The sequence below is a fragment of the Myotis davidii genome, unplaced genomic scaffold, assembly GCF_000327345.1.
Source record: "Myotis davidii unplaced genomic scaffold, ASM32734v1 scaffold324, whole genome shotgun sequence".
Lineage (NCBI taxonomy): Eukaryota > Metazoa > Chordata > Mammalia > Chiroptera > Vespertilionidae > Myotis > Myotis davidii.
This window is the reverse complement of record NW_006295053.1, coordinates 507,164-529,184: the sequence shown is the minus strand read 5'-3', so window position 1 is coordinate 529,184 and position 22,021 is coordinate 507,164. Positions and strand designations below refer to the sequence as shown.

General features: G+C 50.8%; 1 long non-coding RNA gene across 1 annotated transcript in view; it reads left to right on the top strand.

Annotated features, from left to right (window-relative positions):
* The first annotated feature begins 622 nt into the window (after positions 1–622).
* Positions 623–22,021, top strand: part of LOC107184072 — a 34,188-nt gene continuing 12,789 nt past the window's right edge. Inside the window, exons 1-4 of the long non-coding RNA XR_001514897.1 lie at positions 623–824; positions 911–1,072; positions 10,367–10,586; positions 13,807–13,915. This is a non-coding gene — a long non-coding RNA (uncharacterized LOC107184072). The remainder of the gene's footprint in view (positions 825–910; positions 1,073–10,366; positions 10,587–13,806; positions 13,916–22,021) is intronic.

Below are 22,021 nucleotides of genomic sequence, written 5' to 3'. Positions count from 1 at the left end.
CTGCCCAACTGGGAACAAAGTCTCAGAACAGCATGGGGCCAGCCTCCCCGAGCTGTGAGTGCCCCCAGGTCATAGGCAGGAGGACTATGGGTCAGCAGTCAGAGTGCTTGAGGGTAAAGGCGAGTGGAGTTGGCTTACTGTGTGACCTTGAGTAAGTTACTTAACTTCTCTGTTCCTCAGAGATCATAATAGCATAACCCTATGGGATTGGTTATGAGCATTTAACAAGACACTGCGTGGTCAGCATGTAGCACAATGCCTGCCACTCTCCTAGCATGAGCTGTTGTTATAGCGGAGACCCACTCTACATATTAGTTGTTTGTTACACGCATTTGTGCAGAAGTTGACTGGCGAGGGAACTGGACATAGTTTTCACTCAGTGGGTTCGCCATTCTCGAATTCATCCTTTTGTAAGATCCCTCTTAGAAAAAGAAGCCTCCTTCAGGCATGGCCACACCCAGCTCTCAAACCATCATAAGCATCTAGATATCCGAGATGGGCAAATGGTACCCCATAACCTAGTAGGTCTTAATCCAGACCCCTGGGTGATCAAAAGATAGGCATGAGAGGGTGTATAAACCCTTAAATTGTATGCACTGGTTTTGTGCGTCTGTGCAGGTTTCTGGAAGAGGGGTCACGGCTTTCATTAAACTGGCTCCACCTCTTACTCAGGTTCCCTGGTCAGTGCAGCTACACCCACAAATACCAGGGCCTTTCCAAAACCAAGACACAGAGCCAAAGATAGGAGCAGCTCAGATCTGCATCTCCTCCCATGAGGGCCAGACTTTCTCCAAAGTGAGGAGAGAACTTCACACAAGAAAACGGTGAGAGCAGATTAGGAAGTGTACAGCCTCTGGCAAAAATGTGATGACAATTAGCCATAATAACCAACTGTCTGCAATGTTGTCAGGGAGATAAGACTCGCGGATCAGTGAGCGGACCTGCCCCAACCCACACCCAGCGAATGGAGTACGTGGCGGGTGGCCACAGAGGCCAAGAATCAGACGTGGGAGGGCGTGTGGAGTCCATAGTGCAGCTCCCGCAAAAAATGGCCAAAGGACCCGCAGAACGGGTGAGTCCAGGCTCTGAACCCTCCTCAGCCACGTGAGCCCTGAGCTTCTCTTAGTCTTTCTTTATTCTTTTTTAATATGTGTGTGTGTGTGTGTGTGTGTGTACACACTGAGTAGCCAGGTTATTATGACCACCCCATCAGTACTTCATTGATACTTCCAAAAATACTGAATATTAAAAACTTCCTAAGCAAATACTCTCAAGTTTTTATTATTATTTGCATAACTAATTCACTTCATTGTACTGATGGGGTGGTCATAATAATTTGGTCACTTAATATGTATATATACACACACACACACACACATACATATACATATATATATTATTGATTTCAGTGAAGAAGGGAAAGGGACAGAGATTGAAACATCAATGATGAGAGAGAATCACAGATCAGCTACCTCCTACACGCCCCCTACTGGGGATCAAGCCCACAACCTGGGTATGTGCCCTGACCGGGAATCGAACCTCGACCTCCTGGTTCATAGGTGGATGCTCAACCTCTGAGCCACACTGGCCGGGCAGCCTTGCCCCACTGTCTGGGAATCCTCAAAGGATCATATCATGACGTGGCATTTGCCCGAGTAAGAGGTGGACCCATTAAGACACCAGTGCTCAACCTGTAGGTCGCGACCCCTTTGGCGGTCGAACGGCCCTTTCACAGGGGTCGCCTAAGACCATCCTGCATATCAGATATTTACATGACGATTCATAACAGTAGCAACATGACAGTGATGAAGTAGCCACGAAAATAATTTATGGTTGGGTCACAACATGAGGAACTGTATTTAAAGGGCCAGAAGGTTGAGAACCACTGGATTAAGGGATCCCGTGGGACATTGGCGGCCACGTGGCCTGTCTCCTTCCCCGGGAAGCCCGTGAACCTGGGTGACATGTTCAGTGTCTGCTGCAGAAGCGGCCTGAGGTCAATCAAGAGTTCGTACTTCCTCCCCAGCTGCACCGTGTCTGATGGGTCAGGTTAGTCCAGTGATGGCGAAACTATGACACGCGTGTCAGAGGTGACACGCGAACTCATTTTTTGGTTGATTTTTCTTTGTTAAATGGCATTTAAATATATAAAATAAATATCAAAAATATAAGTCTGTGTTTTACTGTGGTTGCAAAGATCAAAAAATTTCTATACGTGACACGGCACCAGAGTTAAGTTAGGGTTTTTCAAAATGCTGACACGCCGAGCTCAAAAGGTTCGCCATCACTGTCCTAGAGAGAAAAAAATCGCCTCTGTATGTGAGGTTCCTTTTCTCAGCTCCTCACAAAAGTCTCCGGTGAACTATTTCTTGGTACCTGATGGAACGGATCTGTTTTGAGCCCAGTGCCTCCGTTACTGAGCTCCGGCGCTGCTTGCGTGCCTTTCCAGGAAATAGTCCTCACCACAACCTGTGGAGAGAGTCCTTTATTTTTCTTGAGGCAGCTGGGGCGCGGTGGGCCCTGAAATGAGTAAGAGGTGGACCCATTAAGGGGTTGTTATGGGCTTCCTGATATCTGTCACCAGGCTAATGGGGCAGAATGAGGACACAGCCAGGGGCAGCCTGGCCTAACGCCTGAGGGTCCCGGCCCAGTCCTCTCATCAGAGGATCAATCTTCACTGCCCAGTCTTGGCCCAAACTGCTCTGCAGCCCCTTCCCTGGGGAGAGGGGGGCCCTCCCTGGCCCAACCCCTCTCCAGTGCTAATCTCACATCCCCCACTTTTCTTTTCTTTTCTTTTTTTAAATATATTTTTATTGATGTCAGAGAGGAAGGGTGAGGGAGAGAGAGATAGAAATATCAGTGAGGAGAATCATTGATCAGCTACCTCCTGCACACCCCTACTGGGGATTGAGCCCACCACCGGGGCATGTGCCCTTGACCAGGAATCGAACCATGACCTCCTGGTTCATAGGTCGACGCTCAACCACTGAGCCACGCTGACCGGGCTCCCCCACTTTTCTGATGCTTTCTCAGCAGGATGGCTCCATTGCCAGCTGGTCCAAGGTCATTGCCAGGCCCTCCTCCTGCTAAGAGCAGGGCTGCCAGGCAGTGGGTGAATGGGGTGAGACAGGCATGAGGGGAGGTAGGGTCACTCCTCCGGGGATGGTTGAGCTTAGTGATTGCCTTCTGTCTGGCCACACCCCGTGGGGCTCAAAATTCCCTAGGGGCAGGGCTACAAATGTTTCCTCTCTTGGAGACCCAGAGATGGGAGGTCTTCATGCCTTGGACAGAGCCCTGTCTGCCCTCGAGGTTAGGGTACTTTGGTCTCCAGTCTCCAGCTCTGGGGTTGGCATTTCCAAGTTTTCAAGCCTGTCTGTCACTAATTTGCTGTGTGATCTTGGGCAAGTCGCTTCCCTTCTCTGTGCCTCACCAATAGGATGAATATCCCATTTGCCCACCCACCCAGACATTCCAGAACTGTGAGATATTCAGAGTCATGTCCTTTTATGTAACCGGAGCCGCATTCCTTTAATTGGACAAAAATGCAAATGGCTCTGGTAGATGACTCAGCAGTCCCCAACCCCAAGCCTGCACGCCCACATTACTTTGGGTGTGGAGGGACAGGCCCCACCCAGAACCACAAGATCAAACTCTCACAGGGCCTCTGGGTGAGCAGCACCTGGATTATGCATTTGGGGGTTTTTTTGGTTTTAAATATATTTTTATTGACTTCAGAGAGGAAGGGAGAGGGGGAGAGAGATAGAAACATCAGTGATGAAAGAGAATCATTGATCAGCTGCCTCCTGAATGCCCCCTACTGGGGATCGAGCCCACAACCCCGGGCACATGCCCTTGACCGGAATCGAACCCGGGACCCTTCAGTCTGCAGGCCGGTGCTCTGTCTACTGAGCCAAACCACCTAGGGCGAGATGTGCATTTGTAAGAGGCCGCCTAGCAGAGGAGTACAGACTTTAGAAGGCAGAGTGAGGGGAGAACATACTCTCCCTATCGCAATACCTGACACAGTGAGTCACAGTGATACATTGTTTATGAGAAGAATGTGCTAATGAACCAAGAGACAATTTCCACAGCAATGAAACAAAGGAAGGACCAGGGCCCTCCATCCTCCCGGTCCTGGCCGCAGTGTGTGTGAGTAGGACACACGCCCAGCTAGACAGGGGGCCTGGGGTGCAGAGTGTGTCGGGGAGGGCAGGAAAGAGAAGACCTATGGACCCCAGCAAGGGTGGCCTCGGTGGGTGCCTCTCCTCTCCCCTCCTCCTGGTTCCTGTATTAGAATGAGTAGAGTGTCTGCAGGAGTTGCTAAATTAACTGAGCAAGATGGGAAGAACATGCAAGGCCACCCCGCCAACTGCCAGGAAAGGGAAGGAAATCACATGAGGGCATGAGTTGAAAGGGATCAAAAGCAGCTTCCTTGAAACTCATGGCTTCAGGATAGAGACAAGTTAACAAGAGTATGAATTAGATGTAAGAAGAGACAATTTAAAAAAATAACATCAGGCCCTGGCCGGTGTGGCTCAGTGGATAGAGCGTCGGCCTGCAGACCAAAGGGTCCCGGGTTTGATTCAGGTCAAGGGCATGTACCTTGATTGCAGGCTCCTCCTCGGCCTGGGCCCTGGTCTGGGCTCATGCAGGAGGCAACCAATCAATGTCTTTCTCTCACATCGATGTTTCTCTCCGTCTTTCCCTCTTTCTTCCGCTCTCCCTAAAAATCAATGGAAAAATATCCTCTGATAAGGATTAACAACAACAACAAATTTTTTAGGAAATAATAATAACATCAGGAGATGCAAAGAGAACTTGCAGAGGAAAGACACACCTTGAGGACCAAACCAGGGCCATTGCACATCTAAAAACTGAGTTACAACGTGGTGCACACGTCTGAAAAGCAAATGAATGAGATGGAGAGAAACTTGAAATGATCACAATGAATTCAGAGAAATGGGACAAGTACAATAAACCAGTGTGAGAGAAGATGACCGTGGAACCCAAACCTTCCCGCACACAGCGGGTTGGAGTCCCTGAAGTAGATGTCCCAGCAGCTAAAGCAGAAGAATGGTTAGAGAGCCTCTCCCGGACACAGAGGAAGGACCAAGTGTATGGACTGAGAGGTGAATGACAGGAGAATGATAAACACCAGGAACAGACTGATTCAGGCTGAGTCACTAAACACGAAGATAAAGAAAACACCTCGCCCTGGCCGGTGTTGCCCAGTGGATAGAGCATCGGCCTGTGGACTGGAGGGTCCCAGGTTCGATTCCGCTCAAGGGCACATGCTCAGGTTGTGGGCTTGATCCCCAGTTGGGGGTGTGCAGGAGGCAGCCAATCAATGATTCACTCTCATCATTGATGTTTCAATCTCTCTCTCCCTCTCCCTTCCTCTCTGAAATCAATTTTAAAAAAATGTATTGCCCTAGCTCAGGGGTCCTCAAACTTTTTAAACAGGGTGCCAGTTCACAGTCCCTCAGACCGTTGGAGGGCCGGACTATAGTTTAAAAAAAAAAAAAAACTATGAACCAATTCCTATGCACACTGCACATATCTTATTTTGAAGTTAAAAAACAAAATGGGAACAAATACGATATTTGTATTTGCATGTGGACTGCGGGCCGTAGTTTGAGGACCCCTGCCCTAGCTGGTTTGGCTCAGTGGATAGAGCGTCGACCTGTGGACTGCAGGGTCCCAGGTTCAATTCCGGTCAAGGGCATGTACCTTGGTTGCAGGCACATCCCCAGTAAGGGGTGTGCAGGAGGCAGCTGATCGATGTTTCTCTCTCATCGATGTTTCTAACTCTCTCTATCCCTCTCCCTTCCTCTCTGTAAAAAATCATTAATATATATATATATATTTTAAAATGTATTAAAAAAGAGAAAGAAATTTTCCCACAGCAACAGCCAATACTAGAAAGCAAAGGAGCTGAGTCTTCAAAGTTGTGTGGAAAAGGGGAAACCAAGACTATTACACCCAGAGAGGTTGTTCCACTCTATAGACAACCTGGAAAAGGTCAGGGAAAATAGCACCCAGGAGCCTTATTGAAAATGAAATTGCTGACCAGTGAAATCTATCTGACCATTACAAGGGTTGGGTGTTTTTTTGTTTGCTTTAATTATAAAGGCAGTGTTTGTTAAAATACATTTCATTTTCAAATTTGAACTATCAGTTGCTGAAGTGTGTTTACTTTTGGGGCGACACACTGGATAGCCGCGGTGTTGAGATGCGAGTCCTCAGAAAGAGAGGGGAGCAGAGTCTTTTCCATACAGAAGGCTTTGAACTGTCCTCTACGGGCTGACACCGATGGCTCCATTTTCCCACCAGCACTCACCCTTCTCCTTCCTGGAGGTCAAATGTAGGTCTGTGCTCCCGGAGTTGTCCTAGTCTCTTACCTATTTGCTTCTAAAGGAAGTTCCTGGGAAGCACGGATTTCAGCTCTTCCCACTATTCAGTTCTTTTTTTTTTAATATACACATATTTTTTATTGATTTCAGAGAGGAAGGGAGAGGGAGAGAGAGAGAGATAGAAATATCAATGATGAAAGAGAATCATTGATCGGCTGCCTCCTGCACGCCCCCGACTGAAGATCCACCCCGCAACCTGGGCTCGTGCCCTTGACCAGAATTGAACTTGGGACCTTTCAGTCTGCAGGCCAACACTTTATCCACTGAACCAAACCAGATAGGGCACCACTTTTTGGTTCTTGGCATGGTGCCCCAGGTAGGAAAAGGGTCCGTTTTTTATTATTATTTTTTTAAATATATTTTTACTGAATTCAGAGCGGAAGGAAGAGGGAGAGAGAGATAGAAACATCAATGATGACAGAGAATCATTGATTGGCTGCCTCCTGCACGGCCCCTATTGCGGATCAAGCCAGCAACCTGGGCATGTGCCCTTGATGGGAATCAAACCTGGGACCCTTCAGTCCTCAGGCCCATGCGCTATCCACTGAGCAAAACTGGCTAGGGCGAGGGTCAGTTTTTTAAAAGCCAAAATTATGGCTCTCATACGGTATAAAATGAATACATATCAAAATTTTTATTTAACTAGTCAAGTAATTAGGGAATAAATAGTACGTTCCAAGTGGTTCAAAGGAAACTGGGACAGTGGATAAGGAATGTCACAGGACAACCATCAGTTGCATTCCACTGGACAAACGTCATTTGCATTTCTATGGACAGGAATCATTTGCATTGCAATAAGTTTTCTACAGCTTAGATTTGCTCAAAGCCCAGAAACAGTCACTAAGGGCATGGGGGCCCAAAGTAAAGAACACACCCAGGAGTCTTTTCTTGTCCATTTCAAAGTCAGTCCAGTTTTTCCTGTTACGCACACGAGATGACTCCAAATGCAAAACTCGGGGACAAAATGTGCTTTAAAAATGCAATGGAGCCGAAACCGGTTTGGCTCAGTGGATAGAGCGTCGGCCTTCGGACTGAAAGGTCCCAGGTTCGATTCCGGTCAAGGGCATGTACCTTGGTTGCGGGCATATCCCCAATAGGAGATGTGCAGGAGGCAGCTGATCGATGTTTCTCTCTCATCAATGTTTCTGACTATCTCTCTCCCTTCCTCTCTGTAAAAAATCAATAAAATTAAAAAAAAATGCAATGGAATCACCTTACCTGGTTTGGCTCAGTGGATGAGCATCGGTCTGAGGAAGGTTCCTGGGTTCGATTCCGGTCAAGGACTTGTACCTACGTTGCAGGCTGGATCCCCAGCCATGGTTGGGGGGTGGGGGAGAGGCAAACAATCGATGTGTCTCTCTTACATCGCTGTTTCTCTTCCTCTGTCTCTCTCCCTTGTACTCTCTAAAAATCAATGAGAAAATATCCTCGGTGAGGATTAATAACAAAAAAATTAAAAATGCAATGGAACCTATTTAAACACAGGACTAAGATGAACTACTAGGAGAATTATGGTGGCCGAACAGCGTAGAAGTGTTATAAACCTTGACCAAGTGAACATATTAGAATCAAAATCAGGAGTTGGGGGTGGGGGAGATGTGTAAGGGGAAGAGTCACCTTTTTCATCTCAGGAAATTATTGAGCCTGTCCCCAGGGAAGCAATTCTTCCTTTTCCCTAAGACCCCATTCTCTTAATGATTTTCATAAGCATTTTTTTTCTTAACATTAGAGAAATTCATTATGAACTAATCTCTCTTGTGGAAAGTAAAAATTTATCTAAAATTCAGCAATTTTTCAAGATGTTCTTTCCTGTTCAACTCAAGAAAAATGAAATACTTTTAAAATATCGTAGATGTGGTACAATCCCATCTTTTAAAAATATTTAGACCTACTTACCGTTCTCTCTACCTCTACCTCTTTCTTTCCCTCTCCAAAGTTCTCTGAGTAAATGACAGTCAGCAAACGTTAACGCTGCGTGACCAGCTGTATGACGCATCTACTCTGTGCCAGGAAGGCCATGGTGCTGGGATGACAGCAGAGAACAGAACAGATAAAAGTCCTACCTCAGGAAGCGGCTTTCTAAAGAGGGAAGGATTTGTTGCTCCCTTCTTTGTACTTTTCTATATTGCTTGTTTTGTTTGAGAATTGAGCATGTATCATTTTTATAAAAACATGTTCACTGCTTTCACATACACACACACACACACACCCCTCAGATGATTGCTCCAAATAGCCAGAGTTGAGAACCACTACATGTTAAGCTGTCTATCTCATGGCTACCTCAGTGTAAATAAGTTTTCAAGAAGACAGCGTTTCTCTGCCCCAGGAGCCTCTCACTGTCATCCTTTAAAAAGAGATAAAATCACCTGAGCTGGTTTGTCTCAGAGGACAAGAGCGTCAGCCTGTGAACTGAAGGGTCCCAGGTTCAATTCTGGTCAAGGGCACATGCCTGGGTTTCGGGCTGGATCCCTAGTGTGGGGCGTGCAGGAGGCAGTCGATCCATGATTCTCTCTCTCTCCATCTCCCTCCTCTCTAAAACCAATACAAGTGTGTGTGTGTGTGTGTGTGTGTGTGTGTGTGTATAGATATATATATTTTTTTTTTTTTAAAAAAGAGGCAAAATCATGACGGTCATACATACAGAAAAGTGACCACGTGTTAAAGAGTTTATTATAGTCCTAAATTGGTGAGAGAACCAAGCAGATATTATCGAATGTGAAGAACAGACACATTTATTGATCAGGAATATTGAAATGAATGTGCAAATGGAGGCAAAACAGGGGAGGGGAGTCAGTTGGCGTTCCATAGGACAGTTCAGAATCTGCAGTCTAGACAAGAATGGTTTGGCATGACTATCAGTTCCTACAATCTTCAGAGTTCATGGACTAGAATCAGGTAACCCCAGGAGTGCCCCGCAGAGTCAAGATAACGCAGAGCTTTTGCACAGATATACGAATATTTTCTTACAACCCTGACCTCCAAAGTCCCTCACCTGGCCACATCAGCCCACATCTCACCCAGGAATCCTCCCTGGCTCCAGACTGGGGTAGGTGACACCCACTGGTCTCCCCCAGTCCTTGAACTTCTGGTCACTGTTCTGTCTTCCCCATCAGACTTAGGAGACTCTTAAAACCAGCTGTGTCTTCTCCATCTTTCATTGTGCCTGTGAGAACTTGAGAGACTTTTTTAAAAAAAAATTATTGATTTGAAAGAGAGAGAGTAAGGGTGTGAGAAACATTGATTTGTTGTTCCACTTATTGATGCATTCATTGGTTGATTCTTTGTTTGTTTGTTACCAATATTTTTATTGATTTCAGAGAGGAAGGGAGAGGAAGAGAGAGGTAGAAACATCAGTGATGAGAGGGAATCATTGATCGGCTGCCTCCTGCACATTGGACTGAGCCCGCAACCCAGGCATGTGCCCTAGACCGGAATCGAACCTGGGACCCTTCCGTCTGCAGGCCGACACTCTATCCACTGAGCCAAACCAGCTAGGGCTATTGGTTGATTCTTATATGGGGATGGAACCCACAACCTTGGCATATTGGGACAGCGCTGTACCCGGCCAGGGCTCAGAAGACATTTGTTGAATGAGTTAGAGAACTAAGGAACAATATGGAGTCCTGAAACTCGGGTGGTCCAGGGTGTGCCGCCAAAGGCAGTGAAAGAGCAGGGAGGCAGCAGCTGACGGTCAGTAGTGCCTCATGAATGTGTGGAGGTTTCAGGCTTGAACGTAATAAGGGCTCCTCAGAAAGGGGGCTCCAACAGCCAAGGAGCTTGGGAATTCTGGGTCAAACCCACACATGTTGTTTGCTTTTTTCCTTGGAACCGCAGGACTTCGGGAGCCTTGAGTGTATCGAAGTGACCTATGAATCTCTCAGAAGGAAAATGCCATGTTCCGGCGTTTTCTAAGCTTATCTGATGGCGAGGCTTTTTTTCTAATTGGAACAAAGATGAAGGTTCTGGAGAATGTACATTGAGAAACAGCGATTCCATCCAACCTGCCCGATGGACTTAATACATGCGCTACGGGTGCCTGGGTCAGGATGCTGTGAGCAGCGTCAGCCCTCCTGCGGCCTTGGATACGTTCCTTAATGTCTCCACAACCCGCTGTCTTCGTCTGAAACCTGGAGCTGGAGAGAGAACTCGCCTCAATGCTGCTGGGAGGATTCAGTGAGTTACTGTGAGGGGAACGCTTAGCACAGAGCCCGGGACAGTGTGTACTCAATAAACGTTAGCCGTGTCGTCGTTATTCATGAGAGCACAAGGTACCATTTACTGACTGCCTCCTCTCGCTTGACCCTCGCCACCACCCTGAGGCCAGAGGAGGAAGATGAGGCAGAGGAGGATAGAGCCCTTTAGAGGTGGAGTCCCTGGCCCGAGGCCCGAGAGCCGGCAAAGTGGCCCAAGTTCTTGGACCAGGCGCAAGGCCCCAAGAACAAGCTAGCCGAGGGCTTGGCATGAAGTAGGTGCTTAATAAAGACTCTATTTTTTCGATCCTGCCCTTCTCCCTCCTTCCCTTCCAGCCCACAGTCGTGCTGAGCCCCAATCTGAGGGTCACCTCTGGCCAGGGCTAAGGTGGATGGACAGTGCTTGAGGCCAAGGCTCCCAGGTGGTCGGGCGGGGCAGAACCTAGGCTGAACCTGACTTCCATCCCAGCTGAGGTCCTCCCGTCCCTCCTCTTCCTCATCTTCCTCATGCCTCAGCCTCTGTGTGCTCCCTCAGGTATTTGGGGATGTGAGAACCCAGGGGTCCCTCCCCTTCAGCCGTCCTGATGACAGGGCTCTGCTCTCAAAACACAGAAGGGGCTTAACGTTAGTGTTGATTCCCTGCACAAAGGAAGGAAGCCAGTGTTCTGGGGCTTGAGTGGGCCTGCCAGGCCACCTGAGGCTGTCCACAGGATAAACACAGGTTCCCCAGCGCCCCACCCAGGCCTGACCAAAATTGCCGCCCCAGCGGAAGGCTCGCTCACTGAAATGACTCAGCCCTGGCGCTCAGAGGCAGTTCCCATGTTTTATGAACTAAAGGTGTTTTCCTAACAGCTCGAGGTGATGAGCCAGCATCGGTCTGGAAATAGCACCATAATCTGGTCCAAAAAGCGGGTCTGAGCCCCCGGCCACTGAGGCTGTAAGCCCAAGGGCAGGGCCTCCTTCAAGCCCAGGTGAAGCCAGCTCCTTGCAAAATAGCTCTGATCCCCAAAGTGACACAGAGATTCACCCAGGCCACTTGCTTCCCTGAGGGACCCGAATCTGTCCCCCCCAGAGGCCTCCATGAGCCAGTGTCCTGGGACCAAGAATCTGGGGCCCAGCACGGAGCCAGGGGGGCAGGGTGGGGAGGAACCACCACCCAACAGGGAAGATTGCTCCCTGTTCCCCCCATAGCAATGACAGTCGTGCTTGGGGACCATGACATGGATGCGCTGAAGAGCTAATGTGAAACAAGAAGGGTGGTGCTTCATCCTCCCTGAGGACTCAGAAGTAAGGGCTGCAGGGCGCGGGGCAGCAGCGCCCTCACTCAGAACCACAGGCCCCCCACTCCTCATTCACCCTTTCAGTCATTCCCTCCCTGAGGACTCAGAAGTAAGGGCTGCAGGGTGTGGGGCGGCAGCGCCCTCACTCAGAACCACCGGCCCCCCAACTCCTCATTCACCCCTTCAGTCATTTATTGGGCATTTTCTAAGGGCCTACCTGCCAGCTTCGCCCCAGGCTTTCTCATCTCAGCAAATGGCATCACCATCCTCCCAGCTAATTTGAGCAAAAACCCAAGGAGTCATCTCTGATCGCCGTTTTTCTGTTCCATCAGCAAATCCGTTCTGCTTTACCTCCTCTCCACGTCCAACATGAGACCACTTCTCAGCCTCCACCACGGCCAGCTCTCACCGCTCGCTTGGACAGTGCAGCAGCCACCAGCTGGACGCTTGACCTCTGGCCTTGGCTTCTAAAACCCATCTCCAGCTCATCCTTATCATCATTCTAACTATATTTCCTGTCTTCAAGTCCTTCATTGAATCTTACCAAATAATGAGACTTTTTAAAAATATATTTTTATTGATTTCAGAGAAGAAGGGAGAGGGAGAGAAAGAGAGAAACATCAATGATGAGAGGGAATCATCGATCAGCTGCCTCCTGCATGCCCCACACTGGGGATTTGAGCCCACAACCCGGGCATGTGCCCTGACGGGGAATCAAACCATGACCTCCTGGTTCATAGGTTAACGCTCAACCGCCGAGCCACGCCAGCCGGGCCCAAATAATGAAACTTTTTAAAGAAATCAAGCAGACCCACTTTGGCATCAGGCTATAAAGAGATGAGATGAACAGAAGAAGGGCCCAGAGGCAGAACTGAGCACAGATGAGAACTTGCTATATGACAGTCATCACCAACCAGTGAGGAAAAGACCGAGTCTTATACACGGTATTAAAACAAGCGGCGATCCATATGGAAAAGGTAAAATTAGATCCGCCTACGCCCACACACAGCCCCAGGTGCACGCAAGGCTTACATGTGAAGAACAAAATTTAACACATTGAGAAGACAATCTAGGAGAATATTTTTATGGCCTCGGGAGAAGGAACGATTTTTCAATAATTTTTTTGTGAATTACAATATGCACAACAGAAATGCATGTCATAAGTGTGCATCAGTAAAATTTCACAACCCGAAAAGAGAATCCAAATGCAGTACCTACAACCAGCGGGAGTTCGGTTTCCAGAATATGTAAAGAACTTCTGCAAATCAAGAAGAAAGACAAAGGACCCAAAAGCCAATTCAGCAGAAGTTGTGAACAAGCACCTCATAGAAAATGAAACCTGGAGGTCCCTAGCCAGTTTGGCTCAGTGGATAGAGCATCGGCCTACAAACTGAAGGGTCCCGGGTTCGATCCCCCGTGGAGGGCGTGCAGGAGGCAGCCGATCCATGATTCTCTCCCATCATTGATGTTTCTATCTCTCGCTCCCTCTCCCTTTCTGAAATCAATAAAATTATATTTTAAAAAAAAAAAAGAAACCCAGATGGCCAATGATCATATAAGAAGAGGTATCAGAGAAATGTAAATCAAAAGGAGAGATTATGGCCGAAACCGGTTTGGCTCAGTGGATAGAGCATCGGCCTACAAACTGAAGGGTCCCGGGTTCGATCCCCCGTGGAGGGCGTGCAGGAGGCAGCCGATCCATGATTCTCTCTCATCATTGATGTTTCTATCTCTCTCCCTTCCTCTCTGTAAAAAATCAATAAAATATATTTTAAAAATAAATAAATAAAGAAGTTGATGGGGACCCCAGCCTTAAACACGGAGGGTGGAGTAGATTGGTAGAGCCACTTGGCAGTGGCACAAGGTGGCCATCTTGCCAGGTTGGGGGTGAGCGTATCTGTGACTCAGGTCTTCTTTCCCCAGGTACCGGCTCTCACATGAGTGCACCTGGAGGGAAACTGGAAACATCACCGAATTATGATTCGGTCACAGTCATGCAATGGAGATGGCCTGGCGATCAAACACAACAAAAGTGAGTCGTCAAGATCAACCAGGACATGTGCGCAAAGGCAGCACCTGAGATGGGGGCAAGGCCAGAGCCTTTGGGCAGAGAGAGGAGACAACTGTCCCTTCTCCCCTCCCCCCACCCCAATGCCTGAAGGGGCTGACTTTACCACTGGGGAGAATTTTTGCACAAAGAAGAAACACCAGAAAAAAAACATGATTTATTTTTGCCTCGCTCATTTTACAGGCAGTAAAGGTAAGCTACAGGAAGAAGAATGATGCCCAAGCTGGGATGTGATTCTGTTTCCTTTCTTATTTTTTTAAAATATTTTTTTATTGATTTCAGAGAGGGAGAGGGAGAGATAGAAACATCAATGATGAGAGAGAATCATGGATCAGCTGCCTCCTGCACGCCCCACACTGGGGATCGCGCCCGCTACTCGGGCATGTGCCTCAACTGGGAATGAAACCGTGACCTCCTGGTTCATAGGTCAACGCTCAACCACTGAGCCACGCTGGCCGGGCTGACTCTGTTTCCTTTCTATGACTCCCCTTTTCTCCCTCCTCCCTGTACGATGGTCCCTCCTCCCAAAGGCCTGGACTGGTGCCGTAGCCCCCTTTGGCCACACTTCTTGTTCTCTACTCTGCACATGACCAGAGAGGCTTGGTCACACCGCTCCCCACTCAGAAGCATCCAGCAGCTCTCACCGCTCCCGACGCTAAGTCCAAACTCATGGTGTTCTCCTTTTCAAGGGAGTAAAACAGCCATTACTAGGCTCACAGGTTCTGTGGGCCAAGAATCGGGACAGGGCCCAGGAGGAACAGCTTGTGTAGCTTGTGTTTGCTCCGCAGCATCTGGGGCCTCAGCTGGAGGACTTGAAAGCTGGGGGCTGGAATCCTGAAGGTGCCTTTACTCACAGGGGATGATGCAGCAGCAGCTGGGCATGGGCTGGAACGCTCCATGGGGCTCGGCCATGTGTCCTGGGCTTCCTCGCAGCATGGTGGGTGGGCTCAGAGAGAGAGAGAGAGAGCCAGGCTGGCGCGGCTCAGTGGTGGAGCGTCGACCTGTGAACCAGGAGGTCCCGGTTCGATTCCCGGTCAGGGCACATGCTCAGGTTGCGGGCTCCATCCCCAGTGGGGGACGTGCAGGAGGCAGCCGATCAGTGATTCTCTCTCATCATTGATATTTCTATCTCTCTCTCCCTATCCTTCCTCTCTGGAATCAATAAAAATATATATTAAAGAAAAAGAGAGAGAGAGAGGGACTTTACTATCTTTTACGACCTAGCAGTGGAGGCTATGCATTTATTCATCAAGGCAGCCACAAAGGCCCGCTCCATTTCAAAGAGAGGGGAAATGGACTCTACCTCTAAGGGTAGAGCCCACATGGGACCAGAAGTAGCTCTTTGGCCACTGTTAGATAGTACACATAGGAAAATAACTAATATTTAAAGCTGCAGCCCAGCCGATGTGGCTCAGTGGTTGAGCATCGACCCATGCACCAAGAGGTCGCTGGTTCGATTCCGGGTCAGGGCACACGCCCAGGTTGCAGGCTCGCTCCCCATTGAGGGCATGTAGGAGGCAGCCAATCAATGTTTTTCTCTCACTGATGTTTCTATCATTCTCCCTCCCTGTCCCTCTAAAAATCAATAAAAGCATATTTAAATGTATATATTTATTTAGACCTGCAGAGTCACAGCAGCCTCAGGCCATGTGCAGAGGGAGAACGAGGCAGGGAGGCCAAGGACAGGGCTGCTGCGCCAGTGCAGGGCTGGCCACGAGGGGCCATCGGACAGGAAGGAGGGACGGGGGAGGGCCCGGATTGTGGTGAGGCCCGGTTATCATCTCAGCTCGGTCACCAGCATGGCAGGTCGTTTTCCTCCTTGGAGCTTCCCTCTGTCACCGTAAACGGAGTGAGACAGAAATAAAGGGAGGGGGTATCTTATTCATACTGTGGCTCCTGTGAGAATCTGATGACAGGAATGAACCCTCTCCTCAGGGGAGGAAAGATGCATTCAGCTCACCGGTGGGAAACGGGGCCGACGCTTCTGGAGCGCTCAGCGCCAGCCTGGCTCTGGTTAAGGATGGGGCTTCTGGACCCCGGATGTCTGGGTGTGAACCCTGCCTCACTCCTCACCGGGGAAGAGAAGAGACCTTGGGCAGCTGACCTGACCTCTCCATGCCTCAGTTTCCCCCCCTGTAGCAGCTAGGAAGGACCCCAACTCTCAGCGACTCCAGCAGAATGGAAAAGCCCACTTGTGTGGTTGGTTTGGGAGCTGAGAGAGCATCTTTGTCTCTTAGAAGATTTCTCCTCCCTGGTGACCCCCCTTAATCTCATTGCTCAGAGTGGAACCACGTGACCGGCCCCTGTGAGCAAGCGGGAGGGATGAGCCCTGTGGCTCAGTGGCTCCCAGCCAGGCCGGTATCGCAGCTCCACGGATGTCTGCGAATGTGTGGGGACAGTTCAGGCTGTCACAGTGACTGGGCATTTAGTGGGAGGTGCCTGCTACCACGCATGACACAGTCTTGCATGAAGAATTCTCCCCCCAGCATGCCAAGAGCCGTCCCCTGTAGCAAAGGCAATGACAAGGGAAAGGCTGGGAAGGAGGGTCAGGGCAGCCCGCCCGTGGCATCCGCCACCACGCCCACCCCTGGGGCTGCCTTAGGAGCCTGGGTCAGGGGTCCGGTCAGTGCTCAAGCAGATGCTGGGCTTCCCTAAAGGTCAGGAGACTGCAGAGGAGGCACTCAGAAACCCCCGGGGGCCCTGCTGGACCTGCGGCCCAGGCCCCGAGAGGAGGCACTGCCAAGAGCAGCCGCAGCCCGGGAGGCGGACGCACGTGGGACACGGAGCATCGCTGCTTGTGCTCTCGCCGTCCTCAGAGCTGCTTGCCTCCCTTTGAAGCCTGCCTGGCACTCGAGGGCTGCCCGGTGTGCCCTGCCACATCCGACAGTGTCACGCCACATGTCTCCGTCCGCCCCCAAAGGGACCCTGACTCAGCAGGCACGGCAAGGGCAGGGCAAAGGAAGTGGGGGAGACGTCACCGTAGCTTGTCACCACGTCCGTCCATCTGGCCCAGTTCCCGGCAGCCCGGGAGTCAGCCCCCTGGTGGGTGTGGGCCAAAGCCACAGCTCCGCCAGGGGCCAGCATCCTGGCGGCAGGACCTCTTCCTCCTTCGGGACCTGGGGACAGGACGGGAGAAGTCCGGGTCTGACCTCCGGCCTCAGGGATCTGCTCCTCAAAGAGAGAGCACCCTTCCCGGCTGGTGTGGCTCAGTGGGTGAGCATCAACCTAGGAACCAGGAGGGCCTGGTTCGATTCCCGGTCAGGGCACACGCCCGGGTTGTGGGCTCCATCCCCAGTAGGGGACATGCAGGAGGCAGCTGATCGACGATTCTCATCATTGATGTTTCTATCCCTCTCCCTTCCTCTCTGAAACCAATAAAGATCTATATTCCTCACTCCACGATTAGGTAAATTGTTTTAAAAAATAAAAGAGAGAGCACCCTAACCCCTCTTGCCCTTCCCCAAGCTCAGGAGAAACCAATTTTCTCCCCTCCCAACGTGACCGAGGTGTCTCAGTTCTGGTGACTGCCGAGCCGGTGTGAGATGGAGGAGTTCCCACGGGAAGGTGAGGGCCACAGGCTGGGCTCCTAGAGCTGGGAAGTCCTCAGGTGATTCCAGCTGTGCTCCCTGAACACCTGCCGGGCGCAGGGCGCTGTGCCAAGCATTTTATAGAATTAGTTCATCCCGTGCTTATGACACCTTCGCAGGGGAGGTGTCATTATCCACATGTGACGGATGAGGAAACTGAGGCTCGGCCAAGCTCAGCCCTGGGTTAGCTTCCTCGTTGATGGATCAGGCATCTGAGGACGACCCGCCCAGCGTGGGAGCCAGGCTTGTCTCCTTGGGCTGGGCCTGGCTGCTTTGTTGGAGGACATTTGTCCTGGACACAGGCCAGGCACTAAGGCTCAAGTGGACACATCGGGCCAGCAGCCAGGTTCCAGGCACCAGGCCTCCCCGACGTCTGTCCATTGCTGCCCTGTTGACTCACGGAGCCCAGAAAGTCCAGATTTTATAAGGTCAACCCAAGTACCCTGGGACTTTACACTCGGCACTTGTTGACATGTAGGGCTAGAACAGCTTCTTCCGTTGGGTGTGCGGACATGGGCCACACACGTGCCCTCTGTCTCCTAGCCCCGTGGTCGGCAAACTCATTAGTCAACAGAGCCAAATATCAACAGTACAGCGACTGAAATTTCTTTTGAGAGCCACATTTTTTAAACTGAAACTATATAGGTAGGTACATTGTTATTCACTTAATTAGGGTCCTCCTAAGCTGGCCTTGGCTAAAAACGTCCTCAATCTGATGGAGGTACGTTCGCTGAGGTCGACCCCTTCCAACTCTCCCATCCACACTCATCTCGTATACTTGTTTCTCTATCTCCTTTCGTTCATCCTCTCTGTATGGCCACACCATCTCCACACACCTTTCTCCATCCTCGACACTACATCTTCTTTCACTCCACAACGTCCCCTGTACGTGCGCACCCGCACGTGGTATTTTATGGAAGAGCCACACTCAAGGGGCCAAAGAGCCGCCAGTGGCTCGCGAGCCGCGGTTTGCCGACCATGGTCCTAGAGACCAACATCCGGTCATAGGCGACAGCTTCTGGGCCAGGAGTGGAAAGACCAGAGCTCCAGACCCAGCTGCCCACACCAACCCTGACCTTGACCAGGTCTCACTGTCTCCCTGAGCCTCAGTCTACTCCTCTAAGGAATCCTAACCCTGTGATTCCCAAAGGGCAGGGAAGGAGGAGACACACTTCTCCTTTTCTTTTTTTTAATATTTTTATTGATGTAAGAGAGGAAGGGAGAGGGATAGAGAGTTAGAAACATCGATGAGAGAGAAACACCGACCAGCTGCCTCCCGCACACCTCCTACTGGGGATGTGCCCGCAACCCTGGTACATGCCCTTGACCGGAATCGAACCCGGGACCCTTGAGTCCGCAGGCCGACACTCTATCCACTGAGCCAAACCGGCTTAGCCTCCTTTTTTTAAGTATATTTTTATTGATGTCAGAGAGGAAGGAAGAGGGAGAAAAAGATAGTAATAGAAACATCAATGATGAGAGTGGATCATTGATCAGCTGCCTCCTGAACACCCCCACCAGGGATTGAGCCTGCAACCCAGGCACGTTCCCTGATCAGGAATCGAACCGGCGACCTCTTAGTTCCTGGGTCAATACTCAATTTTTTTAAGTATATTTTTATTGATGTCAGAGAGGAAGGAAGAGGGAGAAAAAGATAGTAATAGAAACATCAATGATGAGAGAGGATCATTGATCAGCTGCCTCCTGAACACCCCCACCAGGGATTGAGCCTGCAACCCAGGCACGTTCCCTGATCAGGAATCGAACTGGCGACCTCTTGGTTCCTGGGTCAATACTCAACCGCTGAACCACACAGGGCTGGGCTGGAGACACCATTTCTTTTGTCCCACCCTCAGCGATGTCTCTCGCACCACAAATAGCTATTGCGTGTCACCTCCTGTGCAAATGCTGGTAGGTTAGCAGTGACTGCTTGGGAGACTGTGGGGAGAAGGATTCCACAGCTGTTTGGTGATGGATTAGCCATGTCTGTCCTGGGCCAGGACTGAGGGGTGGTGATGCGTGTGCCGTGCGTTTACCGTAACCGCGATCCCCCAAGCGCGCTGTCCGAAGGGAGCCCTCAGGGAGTTCCCCAGGTGCTCCCCAGAGATAAGGTGCCCCAGTAACCCCATTTCTGTGAAGGCCAAGTCCTTGGAAATATTACGCAGCCGTTGAGAGGGGATTTTGCATTGGTTCAAGCCTCTCTTAGCCACTTCCTGCCCCAGATAACCGGCTCCCGTGGCTGCTCTGGGGTTTATCTGTGAGGTCACAACTGCTGCCTTGAGGCCTTCAATTCTCCTGTCGGAGAACAGTGCTCACAGGCTGCCTGCTTTCCTGGCAGTGCCCCTGCTTCTAAATGCCCCCATTACCCAAAAACGCGCCCCCCTCCACTTCCCTCCCCCTGTGACCCATTCTAAGCTGACACGCAAATGTAGACCTGGTTTATGGGCTGAGGTGGCAGCTGCCTGGCTCTCCCAGGACTGCATTCTCAAGGCAGAACCCAAAGTCTTTCTCATGATGGAATTCCAGACATGGTGGCGGGTCAGTGGGGACGTGTCGGAGGCTGTGGGGGCGGCCTGGCATTCCTCAAGTCAGTCGGGTGTCCAGGTCGGCGCACCCCACCTGTCACTGTGTGCCCGCCCTCAGCAGGGCTCTGCTGTGTTTCCTCCTGGGACAGACTTGTTCCGTCCTGATAGGTGATTCCACTCCACCCTGCTTCCCAAGCTTTCTGGGGCGTAGGGCTCCCCACCCAGGGCCGAGGCCCAAGGGAAAAGCCCTGTGCTGGTCATTGGCTCTAAATCACAGAGAACGGCGCACCCCACTTGTCACTGTGTGCCCGCCCTGAGCAGGGCTCTGCTGTGTTTCCTCCTGGGACAGACTTGTTCCGTCCTGATAGGTGATTCCACTCCACCCTGCTTCCCAAGCTTTCTGGGGCGTAGGGCTCCCCACCCAGGGCCGAGGCCCAAGGGAAAAGCCCTGCGCTGGTCATTGGCTCTAACTCACAGAGAACGCCCTAGCTGGTGTAGCTCAGTGGATAGAGCGTCGGGCTGCAGACTGAAGGGTCCCGGGTTCGATTCTGGTCAAGGGCACATGCCTGGATTGCGGGCTCGGTCCTCAGTAAGGGGCGTGCAGGAGGCAGCTGATACATGATTCTCTCTCATCATGGATGTTTCTCTCTCTCTCTCCCTCTCCCTTCCTCTCTGAAACCAATAAAAATATATATGTAAGTAGATCACAGCGTATGTCTTGGGGTGGTGGGGACCATTGTGATGTATCCCAGAATTTTCCTGAGAGAAGGAACCCCACCTCCACCTGGTGCACCTGTCCCTTCCACACCCCCTCACAGAATGGATGTTCAGCTTCCACTTAAATGGCTCAGTTGGGAGGGCCGGAAATTCTAGGCATCTCTCTCTTTTTAAAAAATATATCTTTATTGATTTCAGAGAGGAAGGGAGAGGGAGAGAGAGAGAGAAACATCCATGATGAGAGAGAATCATGTATCAGCTGCCTCCTGCACACACCCTACTGGGGACGGAGCCTGCAACCCGGGCATGTGCCCTTGACCGGAATCAAACCTGGGACCCTTCAGTCCGCAGGCTGACGCTCTATCCACTGAGCCGAACCAGCTGGGGCTCTAAGGCATCTTTCGTTTCTTCTTTGTGTTTTTTATGTAGAGTCGTTTTTCACAACAAAATCATTCGTTCAACAAATATTTATGGAGCCCCTACTGTGTGCCAGACACTGTGGAAGCCACTGGGGATACAGCAGTGAGCAAAGCAAACAAAAACCCCTGCCCACACAGAGCTGACACGCTATGGTAGGGGGCGGGGCGGGGGGAGGAGAGGGAGAAAGACAACAAACCAATAAGAAGAGTATACAGTGCGTCCAATGGTGAAAAGTGTTATGAGGAAAAATTAAGGAAGGGGCGTGGGGCGTGCTGTGTTTGCATTTTAGCAGAGAAGGCACCATTCCAGCAAAGTCCTGAGAGGAGAACGGGCTGAGGCACATGGTGTCCTCTGAGAGGTCCAGATAGAGGGGAGGGCACTGCCCTGAGGCAGGACTGCGCTGGAGAGATAGGGACCCAACGGAGGCCAGCGCTCTGCAGCCACACCAGCCAGGTGGGGACTGTGGGAGATGAGATGAGGTCAGGAGGGCACAAGGGTGGGGCAGATGGGCTTACATAGTATGGCTTTTGTTTTGTGTGTGTGTGTGTGTGTGTGTGTTTGTGTGTGGGGGGGGAGGTCCCTCAGCCCAGCCTGCCCCCTCTCACATACTGGGCGCCCTCAGGCGTTGACCCCCATCCCCCTCCAATCGCAGGATCGGCCCCTTGCCCAGGCCTGATGCCTCGGCCAGAGGCGTAGACCCCCATCACCCTCCGATCGCCTGATTGGCCCCTTGCCCAGGCCTGACGCCTCTGCCAGAGGTGTCAGGCTTGGACAGGGGACCCTCATCTCCCCCCGATCACTGGCTCTGGCCCCCGCCCACG